Source organism: Staurois parvus, unplaced genomic scaffold, assembly GCF_062004578.1.
Source record: "Staurois parvus isolate SC_StPar_1 unplaced genomic scaffold, SC_StPar_1.0 ptg000177l, whole genome shotgun sequence".
NCBI lineage: Eukaryota > Metazoa > Chordata > Amphibia > Anura > Ranidae > Staurois > Staurois parvus.
In genome coordinates, this window is record NW_028317973.1 from 5194928 (window position 1) to 5211757 (window position 16830).

Sequence of the window (16830 nt, forward strand, 5' to 3'; positions counted from 1 at the left end):
TCTCGAAAATGAGAAAGTGGCAACAAATTACACAACAATAATTAGTCAACATAATACTTTAATTCCTGTGTGTTGTTTTTCCAGTGGCACATAAAATAAAACCCTCATTAAGAACATAACTATCCTTTAATTACTCTACCATAGCAAATATTCGATAACAGCTTTCCCGGATCTGAAAAAAATCAGTTTGCATTTCAAATTGATTTTGTGCCAAGTGTTGACAAATATAGGCCTGAGCTGCAAGAATATGTGTCTGGGTCATTTTGCACCCACGTTTAAATAATCAACATGAGAATAAAGAATGCTTCTGGCGTGCGGTGGTTTAGGTTTCCCACTAATTAGAACAAACTCTTTAATTTTTCTTAGGTTTTAATTTCACCACCTAGACTTTCTGTCCATCTTCCCTGCTTTCAGGGACAATGAATCTATTAAAATATCAATTTTGGCCAGGTATAATTTTCAGATAATTATATCCTGTCATTAACAGAAGTGTACTTAAAAGGCATTCATACAGTTTTAAAAGCATTCACTTTATATTCCGTTCTATATTTTTGTACATCCTTTTTAACAGAGACAGAAATGCTGGACACATGCAGTGGATCATTAACAATTCAAACTAGTGTAGTTGGTGTTCTAATTTCAATCAAATATTATTCAAGTTTGAAATGCATTTAAGAAGAATACTCAACAGCTTTGTCCAAAGAAAGGGAAGGAAGGTGATGAAAGTCAATTTAGCCACGACTAATTACATCTGCTTTTTAGATGTAAAACAAAAGTGTATAAAAAGCATAATTTTATAGACCATTGCTTGGAATAATATTTCATACTTTTTTTTTATTATTGCAAGAATAGAGTTTCCAGGAGGATGGCAAAAAATAGGGCATTAAAGTCATTTCTTAGTGATGCCTGATATGCGAGGTGCAATCACAGTTTACATATGCATGCCAGACCTAGGTGCATCTGTGTGCGAGCACAGGGGGAAGGGGTACTTTTGTATTGAGACATCAGGAGTCTATTAGACCCACAATGTCTCCCCTGATCCTCAAAGCATCTGATCAAACATCAGAAGTGACATAATCCTAATTGCTTTCGACTCCATTTGTCACAGAGTAGATAAGGGAATAGATGTTCTTCCATCTCCTTGTGGGCAGATGGCTAGATGACCCCGCAAACTCACCTATGGAGAACCGCAACTGTCACTTGGACAGAAAGTGAAAAATAACTTTATTTTGGTTTTGGCCTGAGTTGGCTTTAACATCAAGTCATGCATACTTGTACTCATTTTATATTACAAACTCCAGAAATACCTGTAGCACTGAGGCCAATTTCTATCTGCTGAGATAGAAACATCAGCTCCTGGAAATGATCCCTGTGCACCCTATATGTAAATTCAGTAGCATTTTTCAGTCATTCCACCACATAAAAAAATTAGGAGATTTTTTTTCTGTCCCTCATAATATAAAACTAAATCATATGGCTAGAGGTCATGGAACCACATCCTCCATAACAACCTACCTTCAGTTAAGAAAAATGCTGGACAGATGGATCAGAGTTCAAGAGTTGGGCTGAAAGTGTCATCTTATATGAATTTTACTGATGGATTGCTTACTTTCTGTCCCTCATAATATAAAACTAAATCATATGGCTAGAGGTCATGGAACCACATCCTCCATAACAACCTACCTTCAGTTAAGAAAAATGCTGGACAGATGGATCAGAGTTCAAGAGTTGGGCTGAAAGTGTCATCTTATATGAATTTTACTGATGGATTGCTTACTTGATGTAGGATTGGGAATGTGGGATGTGTTTACGCCATGCCCTCTCTGAGCATCATTCTTGCAGCAGAACATGCACGATCGCGGCAGCAATTGTTAGACCAGGAGGATTTCACATGCCGGCTTAATTGCCAGCTGTGGTGTCTGGTTGGGGCTTCAAATAGGACAGGCTGTGGAGGGAGTGGGTAGAGATCATTTGGCTCTGATGGCCATACTAATAGAAGACAAGTTTGAATGAAGGAGACCTGGCTATGTGCACTGTACTGTCTGATGGAGATGTTTTGACACTAAATAAGAGGGGTATAAACCTTATTGGGTAACTGTATAGGTGTGCTTATGGGAAAAGTGTGATATGTGGATATGCAGTTGAAACAGTGAATAAGCTGGATGAATGGAGGGGAGGTGCTTAGGGCAAGGAGAGTGTTTAATGTTGGAAGGAAAAGTAGGCTGGTTTTGTTTGGGGGTGGGGGGGGTGGGGTAGTGTATGCATTTAGAGGATTGGTGTGGTTAACTGTGTGGTAAGGAATGTAGGTTTGGTTGGAGTATGGTAAAAAGCTGGTGTGATTGGTTTGGGGAGTTAGTGTGGGAGTATATATGTATGGTGTGAATGATGTGACTGGTGATATCGGGTGAATATAGGAGAATGTATATGTATGTCTATGAGAATAGATGTGTAGCGCCTTCTAGTGATAGGCATTGTTGTTTTGTTAGTTGGAGGCTGGCTAGCAGCCTGGGATAAGTCAGTCTGGGAGTGAGGTAGAGTGAGTGAGGTAGAGGCTCTACAGGTCAAGGCTTCTGGAGTCATCCCATCCTTCCAGAAACAGCAGGAACTTTCTGGAAGAGGGGTGGAGGCCTATATTTTCATGTTTAGGGAAACTTAGCCAATCCACAGGCAGGAGGCTGGGCATGGTGACTAAGGGCAACCCTTAAATGCAGCAGAACCTGTGCAGCAGGAGAGTTGTTGCTGGCGTCAGGTGGAGGATGGACTGAGACGAGGCTGGCCAACCCAGTGTAAGGCCTGAAAGCAGCTACCGACCCATCAAGCTAACAGGATATGACAGTGTGTGTACTTCTACACCCCCTGGGCCAGACAAAGGGAGAGGGCTGTCAGGCGCAAGACCCAGTTAGTTCTTATCCATGACTACTTAATTGTTAGCTCTTGGAATCCCTTGCCCAGGTATATACCTAGTGCAACCTAGGAAAGAGGAAGGATTAATCTTGGGTCTAGGGAGGTACATCAAGGGGACTTCAATACTTCTTAAAGAAAACGGTGCTATTTTCCTGATCCACTTTGTTTTGTACAGTATACAGTTTGCTGAGACATTTTTCTTCAAGTTTGCAGTTTCTTGGGCATCCCATATACCCCTAGATCCCATTCAAGTTGTTAACCCCTCTATCAAAAAAACAATGGAAAAAAACCCAGCTCAAGGACTGTCTTACTGACTTTGTGTGTACAGATGTGGAAAATGTGTGTTGCCTGGCTGTGCAGAGCTTAGGTGGACCCAAACAAATCTAGCAGTTCCTACGGGGGTAGCACTACAGATGCACAACACTATATTCCTATCTGTATACCAGTTTGTATTATTCTAGATGGACCTGTCTGTGGCTGATTCAAACCATCGACAAACTGATATATGACAGTACGAGCTGGATAGAAATAGATACAAATAAAAATATATATTTGTTTGCTCTATATATAAATGTTCCTATTCTGGCAAGACCTTTATAGCTCAGGGTTTGTTAATCTATTTCATAATCTCCTTACAGTTCCTACTGTATTTTATCATTTTTGTTTGTCTCTCTCCATACATCAAAGATCCCTTTACTAGACAGAGTATACGTGTAAAAAATTGCAGTGACATCAAGCCATTTATAATGATGTGATGTGAAGCATGTATGAGTTCATAATGTATCTCCTGCAGGTTGTACATTAGACCCTGCCTATGTAATTTCACTATGTAGGTTCAAATACAATATTGATACAATCACAGTGTCACATTTTGGCAGTGACAGGGTTCTATTTCCTACCCCCTTTTTTCTTTTTTGCTCCTGTGGGATACCCTTGTGCTCACTCCCTGGGGGTTTTGACTGTGGAAGGTGTTTTCTTTTGGTATGTATGTATGTTTATACTGGAGTAATATCACAATTTGTGTATTTATATTTTTATGATCACATAGATTGCATATCCTTTGAAGTTCTCCTGAAGAATCATGGTTCTACCATGAAATACATAGAGAGCTATATGAGGATCTCCTACATTTACTTGGAGAACATACATTTTGGGAGAAATTTACTAAAACTGGTGCACACAGAGTCAGGTGCAGCTGTGCATCGTAACCAAATCAGGCTCTAGGTTTTATTGTCAAAAATTAATTGAACAAGATGAAGTTAGAAGCTAATTGGTTACTATGCACAGCTGCACCAGATTCTGTGTGCACCAGTTTTAGTAAATCTCCCCCTATACAGTATGTGATACCAGCAACCCGCAGTGGGGTCAGATATAGCAAAGAGGGATCTTTAGTTGGATTAGTCTTTCAATTTTATTGATGTGGGGAAAATGCATTCAAATGTGTAAATGTGAATAAAATATTTTAACCACTTCAGGCCCGGAAGGTTTTCCCCCCCTTCTGACCATTTTTTTGCTATTCGGCACGACGCTATTTCAACTGGTAATTGCTCAGTCATACAATGCTGTACCAAAATTAAATTTGTGTCCTTTTCACACAAATAAAGCTTTACTTTGGTGGAATTTGATCACCACTGTTTTTTTTTATTTTTTGAGATATAAACAAAAAAAGACAGAAAATTGAAAAAAAAACATTTTCTACTTTCTGTTATAAAAAAAATTGCAAAAAACTAAAATTTTGTCATACATTTAGGTCAAAATGTATTCTGCTACATGTCTTTGGTAAAACAAATCCCAACATGTTTATATTAAATAGTTTGTGGGAATGTTCTAGCATCAACAACTATGGGATATATTTTGGAAATTATGTAGCTCTTACTTTCTGACTGCCTATAACATTGAAAATGCCAGGGCAGTACAAATCCCCCCCCCCCCCCCGCAAAATGACCTCTTTTTGAAAAGTAGACACCCCAAGGAATTTGCTGAGAGGCATATTGAGTCCATGGAAGATTTTATTTTTCGCTACAAATTTTTGGAAAATTAAATTTTTTTTTTCTTACACAAAATTGTCACTTAAATGATATATTGCTTGCACATGCTGTGGGTATATGTGGAATAACACCCCAAAACACATTCTGCTACTTCTCCCAAGTATGGGATTGCATCATATGAGAGTCTTTTTGCATTCAGTTGCATTCTCGAGTTCCCCGATGGAATGGGAGAGCCCAAGAAAGCTGCAGAAGGTGGCAGGAGGGGGGATGTCTCTTCCTGCTGTTGGTAAAAGCAATTCAGTGGCTAATCAGCCATTAGGATTGCTTTTACATGAAAGGTGACCACAAACTGAAAAAAATTATATCAGGATGATGCCTGTAGCTGCAGGAATCATCCTGTTATAACAACTCGACGTACCAGTACAGGCAGTGAGGGATGTGTGACCAGATCTGACCAGACTTGTGTGAGGATTTCTGATGTCCCTGCTATATTACACAAATGTGCATAAAGGTTGCGTATCTGGTGAGTGTGCAATCTAAATTCTCTCACCTTATCCACATATTGGGTTACTGGACTTCAGAAGATCATCTGAGATCTCATTCACACTTTCACCTTGGACTCATCTCCGTTTGACATAGTGCTTTTCTTTCACGATATTAGCCACAGATTTAGTGGCATATATATATTATTGCACAGTGTCACTTTATTCATTTATATATATGTGAGTTTATATACATGTGATTTTTATATATATGCGATTTTATTTACTGATTTTATTAGCGCTGCCCCCTTCTTTATATTATGAGTATATGATGAATGGGGTCTGTGGACCAATTCATTCTTTTTTGTAATGCCCACGTTGCGGGGTAGGCCCAAAAAAGTTCTAAATTTGGAAACCGTGATAAGTTTCCATGCAAATTGTCTGGCAAGAGCTGAATTTGGGTGGGCAGCCATGTTTTGCTGTGCGTATAAATTGCTTAAGTCCACAATCATTGATACAAATCTTCTGTGAAAAACAGCGGAGGGGCTAAATGCTAGTGCTGACAGCAAATGGGGCTGACCCTGCGTTTTTGGGGACACTATACTAAGGAGGCAATAGTATAGTTCTGTTTGTGATCAATATATTGATCCGTACAAACACTATTCTAGTAATGGAGGTGATCATCAACGTATAGCGTGAGTGCGATAGTGTGCAGGCAATCTAACGCTAGCTGACCCTGGCTGGGAGGGGAACTAACTGACCCTGATGCTATCTGATTTCCCTAGTGGCAGTAATACAGTGATCAGTGAAAAATTCTATATACTGACACTGTACTAATGGCACTGGCTGGGTGACTGGGTGATCAAGTTGTTAATAGGGACAATCAAAGGGTTAAATGTGCTAATCTAATGGGTGTGTGTAAAATGTAGTGATTTTACTCACAGTGTGGTGCTCTTTCTTCTCTCCCTGGACCGACGGGGGGGCATTGGGGGACGAGCACATGCATGCTGACACCCGGAAATAGAAAGCGACGTAAGGGTATGTTGCCTTGCCCTTAACATTGTACTACTCTGGGGAGATGATCAGGGATTTTTGCTTTGCAGGACCAAGAAAGATTGTGCTCCTGTAATGCAATGCTTGCTTTGAACTGTCATGAATGGGTTAAGTTCATGGCATCTGTGACTGGCTACAGCTGATCACATGGTACAGGGTGCTGTGATTGGCCCATGTACCATGTGAGAGCTGTGAGTGGTACGTCGTGAGTGGTTATACCGGGATGATGCCTGCAGCTACAGGCATCAACCTGGTATTATTTTTTTCAGCTGGTAGTTGGTTTTAATTAAAAGCAATCCTAGTGGCTAATTAGCTGATGGATCCCTTTTACAAGCAGCGTGAAGTGATAAGCCCCACCACCTACCGCCTTCTATGGCTTTCTTGGTCTTTCCCATCCCACCGAGGAACCAGAAAATGCATCCAGCAGTTCCAGCAGCAGACCATAGAGCTGATTGGAGACCAGCTTGACTTCAGAAAACCGGATTCTACGAGCATTTAATCACTTTCGTTTCACTGAATATAAACAGCGCCATTTTACAGCACATTGGTCTATAAAGTCGCTTTACACATACTCCCTGGAATTCATAAAGACTGGCGCAGACTGAATTGATGAAAGTGTCTCAGAGGCAGTGAGAAAGTGGCACAGAATGCAGCAAATTGATGTACCAGTCTGGACCAGATGGTTGATTTTGGAGGAATACTTTTCTATTTGTCTAGCATCCCTTCTGAGTAAAACTGGCACTCACCCTTATCACACTTTGGCACAAATACAGTTCAAATTGTTTCACGTCTCTTCCAAAGGGAACTGGTGCATTAAGCTTTCGATTGTATATGGCCCTTTGCTTTTTAACTGTTGCACGTCCTCCTTTTAAGGAGAACTGGTATCACTTGCCGGCCGCAATATGTACAGTAAATATATGTTGCAGCTAGCAAGTGGTTCACAGCGGTTATGGCTGACGATATCTTTTTTTTTTTCAGCCGGAGGCCAGATTTCTGATTAAAGGAGTCAGAGCGGCTCATTAGCCACTGGATTGCTTTCATTAGTGGCTGGAGGAGACGTTCCCCCCACCATCACTCGCCGGTGTTTCTCAGGCTTACCATTTCAACCAGTGCATCCGAGAAATGATCTGAAGGTGAGGCTGGCTGGTCATAGAAGATATGAGAGACTCTATCCTTTCTGATGGCCTCTATGGCCTTGGAGACTGGAGCAATGTCTGGGGAATTTTTATTTTTTATCTTTTGCTTTTAAAGGTAAAGAAGAGGACCAATCCTTCTTAACCACCTCCCACCTTCGGACACAACCCATTACGGATCAGGATATGGGATCTCTGTTTGGCCCTCCCAATCATGTGATGGCTGTGTCCAATCACAGCCATCTCAGAATGTCCACAGAGACACATATCTCTGTAGCGGTTTCCCTCCTCTGAGCTCTGTGAGAGCTCAGTGAGGGGGGGAAAGTGGGGGATGCTGTAAACTGTGACAGTTGATCTGTGTAGCTGATGATTTTGTCTCTGTCCACATGTCAACATCTGTCAGTGTCCCATAAACATCTGTCAACATCTACCACAGTGTACAGTGCACAAAAACATATGTCACAGTGTACCAGTGTACAAAACAAATAAATAATAATAATAAAAAAAAATTAAAGCACCCCTGTCCCCCCTTACTTACGTGCAAAGGCGAACGCACGCATTGGTCTTATATACATACGTAAACAGCGATTGCACCACACATGTGAGGTATCACCACGAAGGTCAGAGCGAGAGCAATAATTCTAGCACCAGACCACCTCTGTAACTCTAAACTGGTAACCTGTAAAGGCTAATAAAGCGTTGCCTATGGAGTGTAAATTCCACATCTGTACCAGTGATCCACATCTGTCATGACATACCAGCATAAAATCCACATCTGTACCAGGAATCCACATCTGTCACAGTGTACCAGGGTAAAATCCACATTTGTACCAGTGAGCCACATCTGTCATGACATACCAGCGCAAAATCCACATCTGTACCAGTGATCCACATCTGTCACAGTGTACCAATGTAAATTTCACATCTGTACCAGTGATCCACATCTGTCGCGGTGTACCAGTGCTCATCCATATCTGTACCAGTAATCAACATCTGTCCTGGCCTACCAGTGTCAAATCCACATCAGTTACAGTGTACCAGTGCTCATCCACTTCTGTACCAGTGATCAACATCTGTCATGGCCTACCAGTGCCAAATCCACATCTGTCATTTTATCAGTGCTCAATATCTGTCACACATTACTAGTGTAAAATCCACATCAGTACCAATGAATAACAGCAGTCATAGTGTACCAGAGTAAACTCCACACCTGTACCAGGGATCAATATCTGTCACAGAGTATCAGTGTCAAATCCACATCTGTACCAGTGATAAACATCTGTACTAGTGAACATCAAAATCAACAAACCCCATCTCCTTCCTCTCCCCTCTTCTGGCTTTTCTTCCATCCTTTTCTTCCTTTTATTTTGTTTGTTCTAATCCTGCACACCACTGTACCTCTAAAGAGCTGATGCAGTACAGACACCTCTTCAGTAACAAGATGTTACTACCCAGGCTCAGAACGCTAATTTTCAGGCCAGATATAGCTTGTATTATGCTCATGATCACCAAAGAAAATACCACATGAGCTTACTTACAATGAGCTATGTTCTTAATGTTGCAACCAATCTCATATCTTGTACTGTTACGTAATGCACAAATCGCCTGTACTTTATTTTCTTTCTCTTGATTTTTAATTATTGTATTGATCAAAACCCAATAAATATTTCTTTGAAAAAATAATCAACATCAGCAATATCAGCAGTGCAGCATGAACATGTCTAAAAGATTACACACCAGCGAGGAGTCTTTCAAGATACTAAGTATGACAGATGAGAGTAGCGGGGAACTCTCTCTGTCAGACTCAGATTCTGAGTATGAGCCAGTTGAAAGCAGTGGGTCAGCAACGGATTCTGAGGAGGAAAGAGTCCAAACAAAGAGGTTCAGGAGATCTGAGGAGGAGCAGGCATCCTCAGATCTCCTGAGAAGTAGAGAAGTGTCGAGTACAAGCAGCGCAGCACTTCCATTAGATAGTAGCAGAATGTATTTTGGGGTGTAATTTTTTTCATTTTCTTTCCACATTTTCTGAAAACTTGTGGAACAAAAATTACATTTTCAAAAGGCCCGGGTGCCCCATGAGTTGTCAGTCCGCCCCTGCTCACCATGCATCTTACTAAATACCTTGGAATGTCTACTTTCCAAAAACATCATTTGGGGGGTATTTGTACTGTCCTGGCTTGTTAGTAGAAATGAGAAAGGCCATCAGTACATCAGGTTTGATCAGGTGTGATCGATTTTCAATGATTGGTACTAGAGATGAGCGAAGTATTCAAAAATTCGATTCGGCTGATTCGGCGAATTTGCGGAATAAATTCGATTCGAGTCGAATATATTCGCTGCAAATTTAACTTATAAAAAGGGTGTTTCTAGGCTTCAGAGAGCCTTTATATTAGTGCAGAACACTGTACCTTTAATTTAAATGCCCTTGGAGTCTGCTGGGGAAGAGAACTAATACTGTCAGTCAGTATGACATGCAGATGAGTGCCGTCGATCTTAGAATCACCGCACACTTCACTCATTTGGGCAGTCACGGGGCCAAAACCAGAGTGTGGAGCCACAGTGTGGTGGTGGAGGCAGCAGCAATGGGAGGCCATACAGCACCCTATGAAAAAATGGAACCCACCAGCAGTGTGAGGAGACCTGAAAGTGGCACATGGCAGAGTGTGGCGATGGAGACAGCAGCAATGGGAGGCCGTACAGGGACCCATGACACACTCTGGACCTGGCAGCAGCATGAGGAGGCGGTACAGGGGCCCATGACAGATTACGGGCCTGGCAGCAGCATGAGGAGTCGGTACGGGGGCCCATGGCAGATTACGGGCCTGGCAGCAGCAATGGGAGGCCGTACAGGGACCCATGACACACTCTGGACCTGGCAGCAGCATGAAGAGGCGGTACAGGGGCCCATGACAGATTACGGGCCTGGCAGCAGCATGAGGAGTCGGTACGGGGGCCCATGGCAGATTACGGGCCTGGCAGCAGCAATGGGAGGCCCGTAATCTGCCAGCACCCTATGACAAAATGGAACCCACCAGCAGTGTGAGGAGACCTGAAAGAGGCACATGGCAGAGTGTGGCGATGGAGACAGCAGCAATGGGAGGCCGTACAGGGACCCATGACACACTCTGGACCTGGCAGCAGCATGAGGAGGCGGTACAGGGGCCCATGACAGATTACGGGCCTGGCAGCAGCATGAGGAGTCGGTACGGGGGCCCATGGCAGATTACGGGCCTGGCAGCAGCAATGGGAGGCCGTACAGGGACCCATGACACACTCTGGACCTGGCAGCAGCATGATGAGGCGGTACAGGGGCCCATGACAGATTACGGGCCTGGCAGCAGCATGAGGAGTCGGTACGGGGGCCCATGGCAGATTACGGGCCTGGCAGCAGCAATGGGAGGCCCGTAATCTGCCAGCACCCTATGACAAAATGGAACCCACCAGCAGTGTGAGGAGACCTGAAAGTGGCACATGGCAGAGTGTGGCGATGGAGACAGCAGCAATGGGAGGCCGTACAGGGACCCATGACACACTCTGGACCTGGCAGCAGCATGAGGAGGCGGTACAGGGGCCCATGACAGATTACGGGCCTGGCAGCAGCATGAGGAGTCGGTACGGGGGCCCATGGCAGATTACGGGCCTGGCAGCAGCAATGGGAGGCCATACAGCACCCTATGACAAAATGGAACCCACCAGCAGTGTGAGGAGACCTGAAAGTGGCACATGGCAGAGTGTGGCGATGGAGACAGCAGCAATGGGAGGCCGTACAGGGACCCATGACACACTCTGGACCTGGCAGCAGCAAGAGGAGGCGGTACAGGGGCCCATGGCAGAGTGGCGAAGCGTAAGCAGCTTAAATTGAAGGCCATACAGAGGCCTATGTTAAAAATAATAACATGTTTGGGGCATGATTCATGGCGGATTTAGTCAGTTGTGTCAGGAACTGGTGGTTTGAAATCCAGACTAATCCACGCCTGATTCATTTTCACAAACGTGAGTCTCTCCACACTTTGGGTGGACAGTCGTGTCCTCCGCGGAGTTACAATACCTCCTGCCGCACTAAACACGCGCTCCGATGCCACGCTACTGGCCGGGCATGACAGCCTTTCAAGGGCAAATTCAGCTAGTTGGGGCCAAAGGTCAAGTTTCGTTGCTCAGTAGTCAAGGGGATTGTCTACCTCGGTTGGCAGGGTGCTGTCCAAGTAGGCCCAAGCCTGTTGTTTGAGGTCCTGCTCCAGGTCCACCTGATGCTGCTGCTGCTGCGGCTGGTTAGTAGTTTCCTCACTGCGCTGGTGAAGAAAGCTACTCATCATCAACTGCAGACTGAGGCAGCCGCTGCTGGTGGAGCTGCCACTGCTCCTACCACCCCACCCCTCCCCTGCTGCCATGGCAGCGGAACGCGAGCGCACAGGGCCCACAGTGTCTGAGGATGGACGTTGGCGCAGAAAGGCAGAGACCAACTGACTACATAGGTGCTTTTTATAGTACTTTATTTTGGCCTCCCTCTCAGCAGGTGTGAAAAAGGCCACCATTTTTGAACGGTAGCGAGGGTCCAACAAGGTGGACAGCCAAAAGTCATCCCTCTGTCTGATGGTTATTATTCGGCTGTCGCTACTCAAGCAACCGAACATGTTATGGGCCATTTGTGCCAAGGAATGTGAGGGACTCCCTGCCTCCATCTCCACAGCATACTGCCACGGTGCGTCTGGGTCCTCTGTCTCCTCCTCCTCCTCTACCAGATGCTCCTGCTCCTCCACTCCTGTCCGCTGAGTGTAAAAACCACCCATTTCACTCAATAATTCCTGAGCACCAATGTCCTCCTCTACCTCCTCCTCTTCTTCCTGTCCTGCCCCCACAGGGGTCATGTGGCGTTGAGATCTGTGCGCCACGTCTACCGCACCCTGACCAGCCATTGTTAACAGCATTTGTTCCAGGACGTGCAACAGAGGAATGACGTCGTTCATCCCATAGTCCTGCCGAATCACGAATAGCGTGGCCTCCTCAAAGGGCCTGAGCAAGCGGCAGGTGTCACGCATGAGCTGACAATGGCTGACATCTAAGTTACACAGGGGAGTACCTTTATTCGCTTGTAACATCAGGAAATCGGTGATGGCCTTTCGCTGTTCGTAAAGGCGGTCTAACATATGTAGGGTTGAATTCCACCTTGTTGCAATGTCACAGCATGAGGAGTCGGTACGGGGGCCCATGGCAGATTACGGGCCTGGCAGCAGCAATGGGAGGCCCGTAATCTGCCAGCACCCTATGACAAAATGGAACCCACCAGCAGTGTGAGGAGACCTGAAAGTGGCACATGGCAGAGTGTGGCGATGGAGACAGCAGCAATGGGAGGCCGTACAGGGACCCATGACACACTCTGGACCTGGCAGCAGCATGAGGAGGTGGTACAGGGGCCCATGACAGATTATGGGCCTGGCAGCAGCATGAGGAGTTGGTACGGGGGCCCATGGCAGATTACGGGCCTGGCAGCAGCAATGGGAGGCCCGTAATCTGCCAGCACCCTATGACAAAATGGAACCCACCAGCAGTGTGAGGAGACCTGAAAGTGGCACATGGCAGAGTGTGGCGATGGAGACAGCAGCAATGGGAGGCCGTACAGGGACCCATGACACACTCTGGACCTGGCAGCAGCATGAGGAGGTGGTACAGGGGCCCATGACAGATTATGGGCCTGGCAGCAGCATGAGGAGTTGGTACGGGGGCCCATGGCAGATTACGGGCCTGGCAGCAGCAATGGGAGGCCCGTAATCTGCCAGCACCCTATGACAAAATGGAACCCACCAGCAGTGTGAGGAGACCTGAAAGTGGCACATGGCAGAGTGTGGCGATGGAGACAGCAGCAATGGGAGGCCGTACAGGGACCCATGACAGATTACGGGCCTGGCAGCAGCATGAGGAGGCGGTACAGGGGCCCATGACAGATTACGGGCCTGGCAGCAGCAATGGGAGGCCCGTAATCTGCCAGCACCCTATGACAAAATGGAACCCACCAGCAGTGTGAGGAGACCTGAAAGTGGCACATGGCAGAGTGTGGCGATGGAGACAGCAGCAATGGGAGGCCGCACAGGGACCCATGACAGATTACGGGCCTGGCAGCAGCATGAGGAGGCGGTACAGGGGCCCATGACAGATTACGGGCCTGACAGAGGCAATGGGAGGCCCGTAATCTGCCAGCACCCTATGACAAAATGGAACCCACCAGCAGTGTGAGGAGACCTGAAAGTGGCACATGGCAGAGTGTGGCGATGCAGACAGCAGCAATGGGAGGCCGTACAGGGACCCATGACAGATTACGGGCCTGGCAGCAGCATGAGGAGGCGGTACAGGGGCCCATGACAGATTACGGGCCTGGCAGCAGCAATGGGAGGCCCGTAATCTGCCAGCACCCTATGACAAAATGGAACCCACCAGCAGTGTGAGGAGACCTGAAAGTGGCACATGGCAGAGTGTGGCGATGGAGACAGCAGCAATGGGAGGCCGTACAGGGACCCATGACAGATTACGGGCCTGGCAGCAGCATGAGGAGGCGGTACAGGGGCCCATGACAGATTACGGGCCTGACAGCAGCAATGGGAGGCCCGTAATGTGCCAGCACCCTATGACAAAATGGAACCCACCAGCAGTGTGAGGAGACCTGAAAGTGGCACATGGCAGAGTGTGGCGATGGAGACAGCAGCAATGGGAGGCCGTACAGGGACCCATGACAGATTACGGGCCTGGCAGCAGCATGAGGAGGCGGTACAGGGGCCCATGACAGATTACGGGCCTGGCAGCAGCAATGGGAGGCCCGTAATCTGCCAGCACCCTATGACAAAATGGAACCCACCAGCAGTGTGAGGAGACCTGAAAGTGGCACATGGCAGAGTGTGGCGATGGAGACAGCAGCAATGGGAGGCCGTACAGGGACCCATGACAGATTACGGGCCTGGCAGCAGCATGAGGAGGCGGTACAGGGGCCCATGACAGATTACGGGCCTGGCAGCAGCAATGGGAGGCCCGTAATCTGCCAGCACCCTATGACAAAATGGAACCCACCAGCAGTGTGAGGAGACCTGAAAGTGGCACATGGCAGAGTGTGGCGATGGAGACAGCAGCAATGGGAGGCCGTACAGGGACCCATGACAGATTACGGGCCTGGCAGCAGCATGAGGAGGCGGTACAGGGGCCCATGACAGATTACGGGCCTGGCAGCAGCAATGGGAGGCCCGTAATCTGCCAGCACCCTATGACAAAATGGAACCCACCAGCAGTGTGAGGAGACCTGAAAGTGGCACATGGCAGAGTGTGGCGATGGAGACAGCAGCAATGGGAGGCCGTACAGGGACCCATGACAGATTTCGGGCCTGGCAGCAGCATGAGGAGGCGGTACAGGGGCCCATGACAGATTACGGGCCTGGCAGCAGCAATGGGAGGCCCGTAATCTGCCAGCACCCTATGACAAAATGGAACCCACCAGCAGTGTGAGGAGACCTGAAAGTGGCACATGGCAGAGTGTGGCGATGGAGACAGCAGCAATGGGAGGCCGTACAGGGACCCATGACAGATTACGGGCCTGGCAGCAGCATGAGGAGGCGGTACAGGGGCCCATGACAGATTACGGGCCTGGCAGCAGCAATGGGAGGCCCGTAATCTGCCAGCACCCTATGACAAAATGGAACCCACCAGCAGTGTGAGGAGACCTGAAAGTGGCACATGGCAGAGTGTGGCGATGGATACAGCAGCAATGGGAGGCCGTACAGGGACCCATGACAGATTTCGGGCCTGGCAGCAGCATGAGGAGGCGGTACAGGGGCCCATGACAGATTACGGGCCTGGCAGCAGCAATGGGAGGCCCGTAATCTGCCAGCACCCTATGACAAAATGGAACCCACCAGCAGTGTGAGGAGACCTGAAAGTGGCACATGGCAGAGTGTGGCGATGGAGACAGCAGCAATGGGAGGCCGTACAGGGACCCATGACACACTCTGGACCTGGCAGCAGCATGAGGAGGCGGTACAGGGGCCCATGACAGATTACGGGCCTGGCAGCAGCATGAGGAGTCGGTACGGGGACCCATGGCAGATTACGGGTCTGGCTGCAGCATGAGGAGTCGGTACGGGGGCCCATGGCAGATTACGGGCCAAGCTGGCACCCTCTTCTCCTGATGATGCGCAATAGCCTGATGACGGCGAGGCTGCCAAGTGCGATCAGCCTCATCATCATCAATTAGGGTCTCCGCCTCACTACTAGCCCCCTCGGCTGCGTGTGGGTCAGGAGACAGACCTGTCTCTAGACCGGCTACCGAGCCACTCTCCTCGCCAGTACTTCTTCGCCTGGCTGCTGAAGAGGCGGATGTCTCCCCCCGTTCCTGACCGCCCTCTGTTAGCTCTTCCTCACTGTACAGTGGGGCTGAGCCCACAGCATGCGATACTTCGCTTGGTGAGGGAACACCAAAGGACAGGGGCAGGTAGAGGACACGTGATTTCAGTGGGCTTGCTCCCGGGCCATGCCAACTAACGGTTGTGTCTGACGTACCCACCGACCGTTGGCTGTAGGTGTCAGAGGTGACCTGGGAAGAGGAAGACGACCGAGCCAACCAATCGATGACGGCAGGGTTGTCGGTGGAGACACGACCGCTGGATGACACCGGGAGCACTGGCCTCTGGCTGCGACTAGTGCTGCCTCGACCCCTTCCTCTGCTGCCACGTCTGCTTGCTCCTGAAACATTGCCTCCTCTGCCACTCCTCTGCGTGTTGTCTGACATACTCTTTAATTCAACGATTCTGTGTCCCTGAGTAACGATTTTGTGTCCCTGAGTAACAATTCTGTGTCCCTGAGTAACGATTCTGTGTCCCTCAGTAATAATTCTGTGTCCCTCAGTAACAATTCTGTGTCCCTGAGTAACGATTCTGTGTCCCTGAGTAACGATTCTGTGTCCCTGAGTAACAATTCTGTGTCTGTCCCTGAGTAACGATTCTGTGTCCCTCAGTAACAATTCTGTGTCCCTGAGTAACAATTCTGTGTCCCTGAGTAACAATTCTGTGTCTGTCCCTGAGTAACAATTCTGTGTCTGTCCCTGAGTAACAATTCTGTGTCCCTGAGTAACAATTCTGTGTCCCTGAGTAACAATTCTGTGTCACTGAGTAACAATTCTGTGTCCATGAGTAACAATTCTGCGTCCCTGAGTAACAATTCTGTGTCCGAGTAACAATTCTGTGTCCCTGAGTAACAATTCTGTGTCTGTCCCTGAGTAACAATTCTGTGTCCCTGAGT